The sequence below is a fragment of the Nomia melanderi genome, chromosome 1 (genome assembly GCF_051020985.1).
Source record: "Nomia melanderi isolate GNS246 chromosome 1, iyNomMela1, whole genome shotgun sequence".
In the NCBI taxonomy this organism is placed as follows: domain Eukaryota; kingdom Metazoa; phylum Arthropoda; class Insecta; order Hymenoptera; family Halictidae; genus Nomia; species Nomia melanderi.
Window position 1 is genome coordinate 22,047,888 of NC_134999.1, and position 16,161 is coordinate 22,064,048.

General features: G+C 31.9%; 1 protein-coding gene across 3 annotated transcripts in view; it reads right to left on the reverse strand.

The window, feature by feature from the left end:
• LOC116426839 (uncharacterized) overlaps positions 1-16,161 on the reverse strand; it is a 207,904-nt gene that overhangs the window by 111,533 nt on the left and 80,210 nt on the right. For all 3 annotated transcript variants that reach the window (XM_076369098.1, XM_076369114.1, XM_076369109.1), the window contains one exon: positions 2,445-2,526. The gene's annotated coding sequence lies outside the window, so the exon portion shown is untranslated. Of the gene's footprint in view, positions 1-2,444; positions 2,527-16,161 lie in introns of those variants that run through there.

Below are 16,161 nucleotides of genomic sequence, written 5' to 3' on the forward strand. Positions count from 1 at the left end.
TCTCACTGATATAAATTGATCTCACTGAAAAATCATCATTCGCACTTTTTTCGAGAATGAACCGGCACGCCATGTGTTAACGAGCAACGCTAAATCAAGCAGTGAGGAAGAGGAATTAAGGTATCTAAAATCTGCAAACCGTGAAGGAACCTGTCGGCTGCCCACGAGGAACAAATAAATGACAGCACTGACAAATTGACAACATTAACTGTTGTCCCTGACGGGGAGGGAGCTAGACGTATTTTACATATCTTCGAGATTCCTCTAATTGTCTCTTGTATCTACAGACTATTCAAACAAATTTCGGTGTCTGTCGAATCAATCTAAAGAATTGAAATAATGAAAATGATAAAAATAAAATAAAAATAAAAAATGTGCAAATCATTTTCGAAATCATTCAATCATTTTCAAAATCATTAAAAAATCATTTTCGAAATCATTGAAAAATCATTAAAAAATCATTTTAGAAATCATTGAAAAATCATTAAAAAATCATTTTAGAAATCATTGAAAAATCATTAAAAAATCATTTTAGAAATCATTGAAAAATCATTAAAAAATCATTTTAGAAATCATTGAAAAATCATTAAAAAATCATTTTAGAAATCATTGAAAAATCATTTTAAAAACCATTCAAAATTCATCAAATAACAATAACACCTTAGAATATTTCCCATTGATATAAATTGATCTCACTGAAAATCGTAGCTTTGCTAATCATCACATCATTAAAAAAAATATTCAATCTTATTAGAATTGTTTATTTTGAAATTATTACACCAAATACAACATTTTCCACTAAAAAATTGCAAAATCACTATTCCGAAATCTTTTTCTGTAGTCACTCAACTAAAAATGACATCCTAACCTAAAAGTGTCCGCGAATCGGGAAACGGCGTCGAGGGAAAATGCGAAAATGCGATTGAAATGAAAATTTAATTAGGACGTCTGAACGACGACCTACTGTCGGCAGAGTTATCGGCCCGCCGCGTCCTATCGCTTCTATCTCGACAGCAACACACAACGATGCCGTAACACAGGTGGAAACTTTAATGCGTCCCGACGACGCGATAAATCACGAACTGTATCTACGAGAGGCACGGACGATGGACGGCGATCGAGGGAGATGGAGGGAGAGATTCCTAGGAGCGGGAAAATATTGGTTTGAGATTTTTTTTAAATATTTGGAAGATATTGATTTAAGATTATTTTTAAATATTTGGAAATTATTTGGAAAATATTGGTTTCAGATTGTTTTTAAATATTTGGAAAATATTATTTTAAGATTTTTTTGAAATATTTGGAAAATATTATTTAAAAATTTTTTTCAAATATTACTAAGCCAGACTTTTTCATATGAATAAAATATTAGATATAAGAAATGTTAAGTGAATGTTTAGAAAATATTAAGTAAATATTTGGAGAATATAAAATACATGTTTGAAAAATACCAAATACTTAACCAATATTTTCTAAATATTTGAAGAATATGTATTTAAATGATATACAAAATGATATTTCATTAGAAATTGAAAAATATATATATATATAGTGAAACTATAATTTTTTACTAAATAATTTTACATACAGTAACACTATAATTTTCCACTAAAACTACAATTAATCTTCTAATTGCAAAGGGTTAAGACAGAAACAATCTAACCTAGCAAGAACAAAAATGACAGCTTCCCAAGGCACCCAGTCGTTAGAGTTTATTACTTTGCTTAAGCGGAGAATGTAACACTGGAATACGACTTTACTGTCGCGGTCTAACTGGAACTCGAATTCTTAGGAAGTCAAACGAAACGTTTAACCAGTCGACTACGTTCGAGTATACACATCATCTTGAAATTCAAAATGAAACTAAGTTTTTCATCGATGAGTTATTTCTTCAGACAAACATGTAATTCTTCATTTTGCTTTAATAATTCATTAACACGTATCAGAGGTACGTATCTCCTGCGTTTGGCAAGTATATTCATTGTTTAACACCCGCCGTGGGGTGGTGTTATTTTTCGTACTTCCATCTGGCGGGGCTAATTAGAAATTATATATGTATTAATTTTCTCCTCGGTGTTACACTTGAGACCTCAGAGAATAGTTCTCTTATGTATATAAAGATGTAAATAAATTTGTTAATTACAGTAACCAGTTATTTCAATGCTGTGACGCGACAATAGTTCATGTACCACCGGTGGTACATGCGACCCATGCATCAGACAAGGGTGTACCAGTGGTGGTATATGGGACAGACAAGCATGTACCACTGGTGGTACATGCGCCTACTTATCCCAATCATGTACCACCGGTGGTACATGCGTCCCATGGAACAAATAAGAATGTACCACCGGTGGTACATCCCATCGCGAACGTGTCAACTTTGTTGCCCATACAATCAGAGATTTTTCGAACAAGATTCTACAGTTAACAGGTCAATCTCTTACATTTTGCGCAGCGGTGATGTGCCGTTCGGCTGGATACGTTTGCCCTCAACGCGTCAGGTTTTCCCGATTCTCATGTGGACAGCTGGAACAGACAATGGTTTTTTCGTTAACACCTCGTTTGGTGGAATTTGAGATCTGTGCAATGGAGGATTATAGGGTATGTATTGGTGAGCATTGCTGGTAAATGATTTGAGTAATTAGTTTTAGTAAGGATTGATTGTTGTTTATTGGTCATGATTAAATGTAGAGAAATAATTCATGTGTATTATTGTATTATGTTATATTATAATATTCTTTATTATTATATTATAATATAGATAGTTTACATTTAATTAATAACAATATTACATTACATTTAATTAATAATAGTATTACAATACATTTAATTGATAGTAATTATAATTTCTAGTTTGCTTAATAATATATAATATAATAAAAAATAATAGAATATGTATTATATATAATATAGATAGTTTCATATTTAATTAACAATATACAAAATGATTATAAAATGTGATAATAATAGGACTGGCAATACATAATCACGGAAACATATAATTAAGTTTACATTTATCAAACCAGTTTTCCTACTTATTCCACTATATTAAACAGAATAGATATTAAATAGATAAAATCTATCAAACTACTTAACATAATCTAACAAAAGCACAAAATATGAAATAATTTTATAATCATCCCATTACAATTAAAAAAATCAATGTAGTAAGAATCATCAAATTTACAAAATAATAAAATTCAAAATTTTTAAAAATTTCGAAAAGCATCTCTTCCACGTCCCACAAAACTAGACCTAACCTCTTTCCTTCCATCATCATACTGACAGTCCAAAAGAAACAAATAATATTATGTATAATATTATAGTTATATAATATTATAATTATATAATATTGCAATCATATAATATGATAACCATATGATATTGCAATCATATAATATTACAATCATATGATATTGCAATCATATAATATTATAATCATATGATATTGCAATCACATAATATTATAATCATATAATATTATGTACAATATTACAATCATATACTATCATGAATAATATTACAATCACATAATATTATGTATAATACTATACTCATACAATATCATGAATAATATATATTATTGTATATTAATAAATTTATCTCCAGTAAACAATCACCAAACACCATCAGCTTTCCCTAAGAAATCTCAATTCACAAACAACAATCTTCCACAAACAAGTACGTCAAGGACAAATACACCACATTATTCAACATTAAACCTTTATCGGTCCCGATATAAAAGTCCTTTCCACTCGAACTGGAGCATATTAGCATGCAATTAGGGACAACGAAGGATTGCAGACCATACACCTGTCGGCGGCGCGCGCAGCTAGAAAAATAGCCGACACACTCGAAGGGGGAGAGATTCCTAGTAGCAAAAAAATGTTGAAAATAATATTAAAATATTGATATTGATAAATATTAATAATATTGAAATATTGATAATAATAATTTGAAAAAAGAAAATAAGAGAAATATCTAATTTGAAAAAAAATAATTAATTTGAAAAATTAAAATAAGAAAAATATCTAATTTGAAAAATGAAAGTAAGAAAAATATTTAATTTAAAAAAAAAAATAAGAAAAATATCTAATTTGAAAAATGAAAGTAAGAAAAATATTTAATTTAAAAAAAAAAATAAGAAAAATATCTAATTTGAAAAATGAAAGTAAGAAAAACATCTAATTTCATAAAAGAAAATAAGAAAAATGTCTAATTTGAAAAAAGAAAATAAGAAAAATATTAAAACGACAATTTAAATATTTAATATTTAAATAATATTGAATAGTAATATATTATCTACCCTAGTAGCAGAAAAATATTGGTTTGAAATCTTTTTCAAATATTTGGAAAATATTGATTTCATATTTTTTTCAAATATTATTAAGCCAGAATTTTTAATCTGAATAAAATATTAGATCTAAATATCATTTGAAAAACATAAAGTGGACATTTGAAAAATATGATGTAGATATTTTAAAAATGAGTATTTAATATTTAAACAATATTAATACTAATTTAACATTTTCTTCAAATATTATTAAGCCACACATTTTAATCCGAACAAAAACTGTCACATTCATTTAAACAAGGAATATATATTTAACACATCTAACCTCAATTAATATCATAACACCCTAACAAAAAAAAACAAAATACACACATACACACACACAACCAACATCATGCATTACATCAAACAAATTGATTAAAACATTGGTACATCGCATTCTAACAAAAACCAAGTGGAGCATATCAGCATGCAATTAGAGACGACGATGGATTGCAGACCATACACCTGTCGGCTGCGTGCGCCCCCACCCGGCTGCGCGCGCAGCTAGAAAAATGCTAGTCGACACACTCGGACACCCATCGAATGCAAAACGCATTCCGCGTCGCTGCGAGCCTCGCGTTATCCGCGACTCGATCGCGGCACTCGTGGAGCCCAACAGAAATGAAAACGTCTACGCCCTGTGACAAATCTTGCGATAGCTGCTGCCGGATGGAACATTGATGTTGGAGGATCATTTTGTTCTTGGTTTCTCAAGTTCAAGGGGGCGTGGTTCGAGAATTGTTGGATTGGTTATGTTGACTTTTTATGTTGGACATTAATTATTGTTGGGTTGATGAATAATAATTCAGTTTTTGCCTTTTCATGTTGAGAGTAAAGAAATAATAATAATTGTATCGCTAGATTGATTAATGACAATTTTTGAAATTTTTTGAAACTTTGAGGTTAGGTTCGTTGGATTTTTTACTTTTTGGGTTGAAAATTAATTATTGTTGGGTATGATGTTAAGAAATAATAAAAATTCTATTCCTAGATTGATTAATGACAGTTTTTGGAATTTTTTGAAATTTTGAGGTTAGGTTCGTTGGATTTTTGACTTTTTTGTGTTGATAGTAAAGTTGCTTATTATTAGATGTGATACCACGAAATAACAACAGTTCTATTTGCCTTTTTTTAAATTTTGTTTTCATATTATTTTATAATATTCCATATTGTTTCATATTATTTTATATTTTATGTTACATTATTTTATTTTATATTATTTTATATTTTATGTTACATTATTTTATTTTATATTATTTTATATTTTATGTTACATTATTTTATTTTATATTATTTTCTTTCATTTTCTTTCGTTTTCTTCCATTTTCTCCCATTTCCTTTCATTTCCTCTCATTTCCCATCATTTCATCATTATCCCAACTGAATTGGACCCCCCATTACACTCCCAGGTGCATTCGCGTATCACGATCCTAACGATCGCAAAGAAGCCACCTAAAGCTACCTACTACACTTATCGGTACACCTGTACCCTCAGTTTCGTCCGCGGTGATTATTTATTCCTGCCACGTTATTCGCGTCGATTTATTAAAATACAGCCGCACGGGATGCCGTTACGGGATATTTGATACCTGTCAGAAGCCACTCGACTAGTTTCCTTAATCTGGCGAAGTTGCCGGACTGGGCAAAGTGATTTCGCGATAGCCACGCCGGAAATGAGCCTCGCGCTAACAGAAGAAACAAAACTGTCAAGCATACATGTTGCAAGCAGGTTATGTATGTGAAATAATAACAAACAGCTTAGTGAACAAAGGATTTTATAATTATATTTATAAAAATAATAAACTTTATAAATATTTATGATAAATGCTGACAGAAATGCACCAGGACTTCCTATATTCTGCTCCAACTGTTCAACGTAGAACTGCTAGAGAGAAACCTTCAATTTTTTGTTGAACGCTAGCTTTGTATAGATTCTCACTTAGTCGTTTCTAGCAAATGTGTGAAAAATATTAACCAGTTAAGCGTGGAATTTGAAAATTCTCTCATTGTGCGTGCAATAAAATCAAATAATGAAGTGTACATTCGTTAAACGCAGGCCAAATGCACTTAAAATATATCCTAACGGAAAACTAAAGCAAAACGAAGAAGAATTACATGTTTGTCAAAAAATAAATGATGCATCGTTGGAAAAGTTAGCACCATTAAGAGTTTTAAGGTGACGTGTGTATTTGTCAAACACAGTTAACTGGTTAAGTATTGCGAGAACAACATTCTTGTTGGAAACGATTCATTTTATGAAGCAGTATTACAATGGTAAGAGTTTCGAGTGATTATTTATCAGCTTTCAATGTATGGTATCATTCGCAGCGATAAAGTGCTGTTGTCATGTCAGAGGTGACTTACAACTGTTAAGGGTTGTATTCTAAAAAATACAATGGTCAACCTGAAAAGGTACGCTTGATGCTTATGACAGACTTCGAAATTCTGGGTTTTTTCCTGGTTGTTCTGCTGCGGCTGTAAAGGTGACACCCTGATAATCTTGTATGCAGAGTTTTCTATGCATAACTTCAAGAAAAGCTATCACCAATAAAATGGAGAATTGTTGGGATCCAGTGCCAGTGCTCGAAGATTTAAAGAAAGAGAGATTATGATAGTGTGAAACGATTGTGCAGTTTAAATATCATTTGAATTTGTACCATTGTGGTTTAGCTAGTGATATTTGTGCAAGTAAATGATTGGAACATGTTCTGCATGATTCTAGAAAAGAAGGAATTGGTTAATTATTTTGAAAATTTTTTTTTGTATTTATAATCTTATTTTTTTCAATTTTATAATCTTTTATGAGATATAAAAGTTTAGTTCCTAGCTGTCCTAAACAAAGTTTATTTACTACAACCCTCAACACTATTTCTAACCTGTCAAAAGACATCTTTTGCCATTCTAACCTAAAATTCTTTTCTCAGTTTCATCACTTCTACTCAATTGAATTTTGAACATTTCCTATAATTAATTTTACAATCTTTTATAAAACATATTGTCAAATAACTTTTATAAAATACATTGTGAAATGACTTTTACAAATCATTGTCAAATGACTATTATAAAATACATTGTCAAATGACTATTAATAAACACATTGTCAAATGACTATTAATAAACACATTGCCAAATGACTTTTACAAATCATTTTCAAATGACTATTATAAAATACATTGTCAAATTACTATTATAAAACACATTGCCCAATGACTTTTACAAATTATTGTCAAATGACTTTTACAAAATATGTTGTCAAATGTCTTTTACAAAACACATTGTCAAACGACATTTACAAAACACATTGTCAAATGACTTTCATAAAACACACTGTCAAATTTTGTAAAAACATATCTTCCCTTAAAAAAACGTCATCCGAGTACATATCACGCAATTTCCCGGAGGACGTGACACGAGTCACGTCGCGCATTAGAAATCCCCCCTCGTCGCAGGGGGAGAACGGGAACGGCGAGTATTCAGGAAACCAGAGGCGCTGCACGCATAAATCACAGCTGTATTTCCTAGTCGGCTGATCTTTCGTCAAATACCTGTTGCACCTGCCGACCGATGCACCGAGATGACCCCTGGGGGTCAACCGGCACGCGCCTGTCCATGAATCCGAATCACGGATTCCTTATTTCGAGGTTATTCGTATGTCGAAAGTGTTGAATGTTAAAAGTGCTGAATGTTGAAAGTGCTGAATGTTGAAAGTGTTGAATGTTGAAATGAGTTTGGAGATAAGTTTCGTTTGAGTAGTGTAGTGAGTATATGGAGAAAGTGAAATGTCTATTGTTATAGTTTATTGTTGTGGTTTGTTGTTATAATATATAATGTTATAATTTGTTATTGGAATCTATATTGCTACAACCTAAATTGTCACAATTTGTTGTCACAATCTATATTGTTACAATTTGTTATTACAATCTATATAGTTACAACCTAAATTGTTACAATTTGTTGTCACAATCTATATTGTCACAATTTATTATCACAATCTATATTGTCACAATTAGATGCCAGAATTTATTGTCGCAATCAATATTGTCATATAGATCAATCAATATTGTGACAATCAATATTGTCACCATTTGTTGTCACAATTTATTATTTTGACAATCTATACTGTTACAACCCAAATTATCACAATTTGTTGTCACAATGTATCGTCACAATCATTATTGTAACAACCTATATTGTCACAATTTATTGTTACAATCTATATTGTTACAACCCAAATTATCACAATTTGTCGTCACAATGTATCGTCACAATCAATATTGTGACAATTAATATTGTCACAATCAATGTTGTCACAACCAATGCTGTCACAATCAATGTTGTCACAACCAATGCTGTCATAATCAATATTGTGACAACCAATACTGTTACAAACCTATATTGTTACAAACCTGTATTGTCACAATTTGTCGTCACAATTTACCATCACAAACTATACTGTCACAATTTATTGTCAGAATTTATCATCACAAACTATATTGCCAGAATTTGTTGTTACCATTTATCATCACAAGTTGTTGTCACAATTTATTGCTATAATCTATATTGTCACAATTTGTTGTCACAATTTATATCTCGCAATTTGTTGTCACAACCTATATTGTCACAATTTGTTTTCACAATCTGTATTATCACAATTTGTTGTCACAATTTGTTGCTACAATCTACATTGTTACAATTTATCGTCACAATCTATATACAATAATATTCCCTAGTCCCCGACCTTCCGTCAAATACCTGTTGCACCTGTTGACCGCGCCGCGATGACCCCGGAGTCAACCGGCACGCGCCGGCATTTCCCTTTTTATCGATCCACCGGACGCCGCGTGATGCGCCTCCTCTAATTTACCTGCTGTCAGATAAGACAGCGCGAATCCAGTTTCCCTCGTGGCTGCCGGCCGCGAGCATGCGCGGCACGTGCAGCGAATAGAATTCAAATGCGCCGCCAGAGGAATTCCTGCGGACGGTGGTCACGATCCCTGCCTAGAGCCACGCTCAGAGGAACGAAAATATTCGTGTACTAACGAGTGTACTGCTAATCGACAACACGACGATTTTCTAGGCGCCTTGTGCTGGGTGTTCTTGAGTCATTGAATTTACAAGCTAATTATAAAGTTTAAAATTTTTACTTTTATATGAGAGTTAAAAATTAAATACACTAATTAAACTCAAAAAATTAATACAGTAAGAATCATTAAATTTATAAGGTAACTATAAAATTTGAAATTTTTACTTCCATCTGACAATTGAATTTATTGATAAACATAACCTAACAAAAGAACACAGTGATAAATAATTTTACAATCATCCCATTAAGACTCAAAAAATCAGTACAGTAAGAATCATCAAATTTACAAAGTTATACAATTTTTAATTTTTACTTTCATATGAGAGTTCTAAATTAATTACACTAATTGAACTCAAAAAATCAATACAGTAAGAATCATCAAATTTACAAAGTAATAAAATTAAAAATTTTCACTTCAAATTTTTACTAATGAAAAGGTTAGCTGATAAACATAACCTAACAAAAGCACACACTGCTAAATCATTTTACAATCATCCCATTAAAATTCAAAAAATCAGTACAGTAAGAATCATCAAATTTACAAGGGAAATATAAAATTTGAAATTTTTACTTACACCTGACAGTTCAAAATAAATTACACTAATGAAAAGATTTACTAATAAAGAATAACTAATAAAAGCACTCACTAATATTCAATAAGAATGATTAAATTCACAGAGTTATAAAATTCAAAATTTTTAAAAAGTTCAAAAAACATCTACTAGATCTAACCTGTAAATTCTTTGACATCAGTTTTATTCACAAGTGTGTTTGTTGTTAATGTATTTTTGGAATAGTTTTTAAATGTTGTTTTTAATGTCATTGATAGTATATTATATATAGTACATATATTATATATTATATGCATTGTAATATGTTATTGTATAATAATAACAATAATAATAATGTAACAACAATGATAATAATACAATATAATGATAACAACAATAATATAATAATAATAATACTAATATTTATTATTTATTTAATATTTAATATTTACTTACTAAGTAAATAATACGTCGAGTGGTTAACCGTCATCAACATCAAATTCAAATGACACCTCACTTTCTATTTTCTTTAATGTTTAATATTTATTCACTATTTATTCACTATTTATTTCCTATTTATTTAATATTTACTATTTACCATTCACTATTTACTTAATATTTACTATTTGTCATTCACTATTTATTTAATATTTACTATTTGCCATTCACTATGTATTTAATATTTACTATTTGCCATTCACTATTTATTTAATATTTACTATTTACCATTCACTATTTATTTAATATTTACTATTTACCATTCACTATTTATTTAATATTTATTTAGTATTTATTTACTATTTATTTACCATTTATTTACCATTTATTCACTATTTATTTACTATTTATTTAATATTCAATATTCACTCACTAAACAAACAATACCTCAAGACACTCTCCACAATTACTCCAAAAACCACCATCCCCACATTAAATCCAAAAACCACCATCCCCCACATTAAATCCAAAAACCACCTTATCGTGAAATTTGAATAACGCCGGCGACCGGACGGCGCGCTCCGTGATTCTATCCGAACCCGCCCGCATGTTCGCCGCGACGGCCCACTGTCGAATAAACATCATAAACGTCGTTCCCCGCGGACGCAACGCCGGCGAATAAATTCCGCGGGACGAAAAACTCCGGGCGAGCGTCTGGCCGGTTCGTGGAAACGCGCGCAACGAAACGCCGCGCGGCGGGGCCGGGGGGGAGGGGCGATTGGGAGAAGAAGACGCCCACGTGGCGCCGCGGTAACGTCCGCGGGGATTTTCATTCATCTATAACTCCGCCCGGCTGAGCTTCTTCCTGGTACCGGTACGCGAGAGCTAGGATTGTGTTGTTAGACGAGGATTGTGCTGCTGTGTATGGGTTAAAGAATTGTTTAAATTTTTTTTAGTACTTTTGTGCAGTTGTATATGGGTAGTGAAGAATTGTTTAAATTTTTTTAGTGATGAGTTTGTGGAAGATGTTTATTTAGTGTTGTTGTTGTTGTTGTTGGTGATTGGAATATGTGAAAAATGAGAATTAAAAATATAAACAAATTTAAAGTGACTTGGATGTTGAGTTGATTGAAAAACATTTAGTGTTGTTGTTGTTGGTGGTGGTGGGTACATGGGAAAAATGAAAATTAAAAATGTAAACAAATGTTATTTAAACTGACATAAATATTGTGTTGGTAGAAAGATATTTAGTGTTATTGTTGTTGTTCATGTGTTGGTGTGAAAAGTGAAAATTAAAAATGTAAAAAAAAATCATCTAAACTAACTCGGGGGTTGAATTGATAAAAAGGATATTTATTTAGTATTATTGTTGATGTTGCTGTTGTTGTTAATGTGTTGGTGTGAAAAATGAAAATTAAAAATTTAAAAAAGAAAGTCAATACATTACAATTTTATTGTATGTTGACTTACTCCTTATACTGCATACTTTATGGGTGACACCTAGTGTATCACTACAACTCAATGTAAAATTCACCTATCATTTCAATCATCTGAGGGAAATTCAAACTGTATTTCTAAGTGAACTGAACTGAAAAAAATTATGTAACACAATGAAAGTACAATAAACACACAAACAAAGTTTCGAGTCAATCATTGTTACACATTTGTTTATAAAAATTCCCAAAGTATCAATACTTTTAACCAAGAAAAAAGAACTTCCCCCCTTAATTGCTCGGCAATTCAACCTGTATTTTTATGTGAGTTGATCTGAAAAAATTTACATAACACAAAGAAACTATAACAAACACACCCACAAAGTTTGAGATCAATCACAGTTACATTTTCCTCAATAAAAATTCCCAAAGTATCAATACTTTTATCCAAGAAAGAAGACTGTCCCCCCTTAATTGCTCGGTGTAAGCGGCGCGAATCGTTCCCGTCGGAAACATCGTTGCAACAGTAGGGAATCAGTTGAATCACGGTAGGCCAGGTGGAATCTTTTGTGCGACGCCGAGCGGAACGCGCTGCATCATCCATTTGGATGGACGTCGGGAACTGTTCCCCGAGAAAAACTAGGAAAGACACATGCGTGGCCGGACTTTTATCCTCGCGTTAGCCCGTAATGGACCAATGGCGGCCCTCCTTTTCTGCTGGTTGTCACGCATCCGACGGGACTTCCTTGAAGCCTTCGGAACGCCTTTCAGGACAAGAAGCCGCGTCTATCGGTCGTTCGCGTTTACTTATTTCATGGACTAAATAACGACAGTGAAATATGCGTTTTACGGGGTTCCTAACCTCTTTGTGGACCTGTGTGTGGAATACATGAGCGTTGAGAGTTATTAATCTGTCTTGTAACTTTTGTGGTTTTGTGGGAATTCTTTTGAGGTTTTGTGGGATTCGTGTATTTTTGAAAATGAGGTTAAATCTACCACAGATTAGAATGATTTTGAAAATAGTTTTATTTAAATTTGGTGGGTCTGCGTGTGGAATCCATGAGCAGTGAGCGCCTTTAATCCGCCTTGTAACTTTTGAGGTTTTGTGGGATTTAATTTGGGGGTTGTGTATTTGTTAAAATGAGGTTAGATTTATTATTTTGGAATTGGTGAGGTTTAGAAGTATGTGGGATGACTTTGCAAATAGTTTAATTTAAATTTTGTGGGCCTGTGTGTAGAATCTATAAGCATTGAGAGTCATTAATCCGCCTTGTAACTTTTGTGGTTTCGTGAGAATTCTTTTGAGGTTATGTGGGATGTCATTTCAAGTTTTGTGGGATTAGTGTATTTTTTAAAGGAACCCACAATTCATGTATACTACTCACACAAAAACATTCATAAAAATCCTCCAACACTATATCACAAAACAACCAAAATACTCACACAAAAAAATCTCAAAATACCAAAAAAAATTCCAGAAACCACATCAGAACACAATGATCTCACAAACCACGTGTACTACTCCTCACATAAAAACATCCACAAAAATTCTGCCCCACAATCTCACAAAACAACCAAACATTCACGTAAAAAAATCCCAAAATTCCAGAAACCACATCAGAACACAAAACCCACAAACCACGTGTACTACACACACAAAAACGCCCACAAAAATCCTCTAACATTATCATACAATACAACCAAACACCTACACAAAAAAATTCCAGAAACCACAACAGCACACAATAATCCCACAAACCACGTGTATACAGATCCACGCTCGCAAGGAAAAAAATGCCCACGCACCCCAGCCAACCGGCACGCCAGCACTAATAGTCTCCGGCGGCGTTCCGCGTCTTCCGCCTCGAATTAAAGGAGAGGCTGGGGAAAAGTCCGCCGGGAGATCGACGGGACCGAGGATTCCGCCGCCGTGGACGTATATTTTAAAGTCGCTTTAATTTTAATCGGGCCCGAGCCGGTCACTATCAATTAAAGTGCATTACAGCCACGACGAGCAAGACTGTCCATCCGGGGAGGCAGTTCGTTCCACTTTGGCTGGCTGGCGTGGTTCGAGAATTTAGGTATCGTTGACTTGGGGGTTTTCAATATGGGAGACACGGGTTGTTGCTTGGAAGTGTCAGAATTTTTAATAAAAATTAATGTTTATATTGTGGTATGTAGAAATAAATAAATATATTAAGGTGACAGTGCAAGTTTGGTGAAGTAATGTCTATTTTGTGATAAAGTAATTAGGTTAGAAATTGTTAAAAAAATTGATGTTCTTATTGTAACATGTGGAAATAAATAAACATATTAAGGTAACAGTAGAAATTTAGTCATGTGATGTTTATTTTGTAATAATGTTATTATTATTTCAAACATGTCTGTATTATTATATCTATTAACCCTTTGCACTCGATGTGACGTTATCACTCACCACTCGATTTCACACAGTAAAACTATAAAATTTGATATTTAATATTACACATCGCATAACCCATCAATTTGAAAAACATTAAAATAAAATATCTTTGTTCTACAATATCTCTTAGAATTAATTTCACAAAATATTGTTCTTATTGAGATAAACAACAAAAATTACAAACAACAAAATTTACAAATAACAAAAATTGAAGACAATCAAATCTACAAACAACCAAAATTGAAAACAACAAAATCTACAAATAAAAAAAATGGAAAACAACAAAAATTCTAAATTACAGCAATTCTGAGTCACAAAAATTATAAACAAAAATTCTAAATCACAAAAATTATAAATAACAAAAATTATGAATCAAATTATAAACAACAAAAATTATAAATCCCAAAAACTGTAACCAATAAAAACTACAAACAACAAAAATTGAAAGGAACAAAAATTTAAACAACAGAAATTGAAAACAAAATCTACAAACAAAAAAACTCCAAATCACAAAAATTCCACACAAAAACTCCAAGTCCACGCAAAACCTCCAACCGCAAAAATCCAAAAACCCGAGCACAAAACCAAACACAATTTCCTCCAAACAGCACAAATCGCAGCATAAAGGTTGTAAACCGCTGTCGCAGCTTATCGCGGAACGGACGCCAGCGCTCGCGTAGGTTTCAGAAGCCCTGGGGGCCCGGAGGCCGTCAGCCTAGGCGCTTAGAACTCGCATCGGGAGGCGCGTCACGTCTCCGAGGGGTTTTCTTCTTTCTTTCCCCTACTAGGGCCTAACCTGTTAACTCTTTCACGTCAGTTTTATTCGCTAGTGTGCTTGTTGTTAATGTATTTTTCGGATGGTTGTCAAATGTTGTTTTTAATGTTATTGGCAGTTTATTATATATACTATATATATTATATATAATATAGTATGTTATTGTATAATATTAATAACAATAACAACAATATAATAATATAATATAATAATAACAATAATAATATGACAATATAATAATAACAACAATAATAATATGATAATATAATGATAACAACAATAATAATAACATGATAATATAATAACATCAACAATAATAATATGATAGTATAATGATAACAATAATAATAATATGACAGTATAATAATAACAACAATAATAATGTAATAATATAATAATAGTACAATAGTAATAATACTAATATTTATTATTTATTTAATATTTAATATTTACTTACTAAGTAAATAATACGTCGAGGGGTTAACCGTCATCAACGCAAAATTCAAATAACACGTCACTTTCTACAATCCACAATTCCAAAAACTATCATGCCTCCTTATTAAATTTAAAAACATAACCTTTTTTTTAGTCAGCAAAACTAACAACACACAAAAGCAAAATAATAATAGCATTTACTATTTATTTAATGTTTAATATTTATTTACTATTTATTTTATATTCACTATTTATTTACTATTTATTTGATATTCACTATTTATTTACTATTTATTTGATATTTACTATTTATTTACTATTGGGTATTTACTATGTAATATTTACTATTTATTATTTATTACATATATGACGGAGGCCGTCAGCCTAGGAGCTTAGAATTCGCATCGAGAGGCGCATCACGTCTCCGAGGGGTTTTCTTCTTTTTCCCCCCTCTCTTCCATCTTACTCCTCGTCTTCTCCTTTTTCACGTGTTCCCTCTCTATGTTCCCTATATTTTTCTCTGGCAGCTTGTGCTGGCAGTTAAGTCACGCAACAGTGTACGTGTGCTCTCCGTTTACGCGGTTTGGTGATTATGTGGTTTGTTTACGTGGTGAATTATGGAATGGAGAATAACATACATGAAGTTTTGAGTTGATTATTGTTAGTTTTGTTTATAAAAATTTCTGAA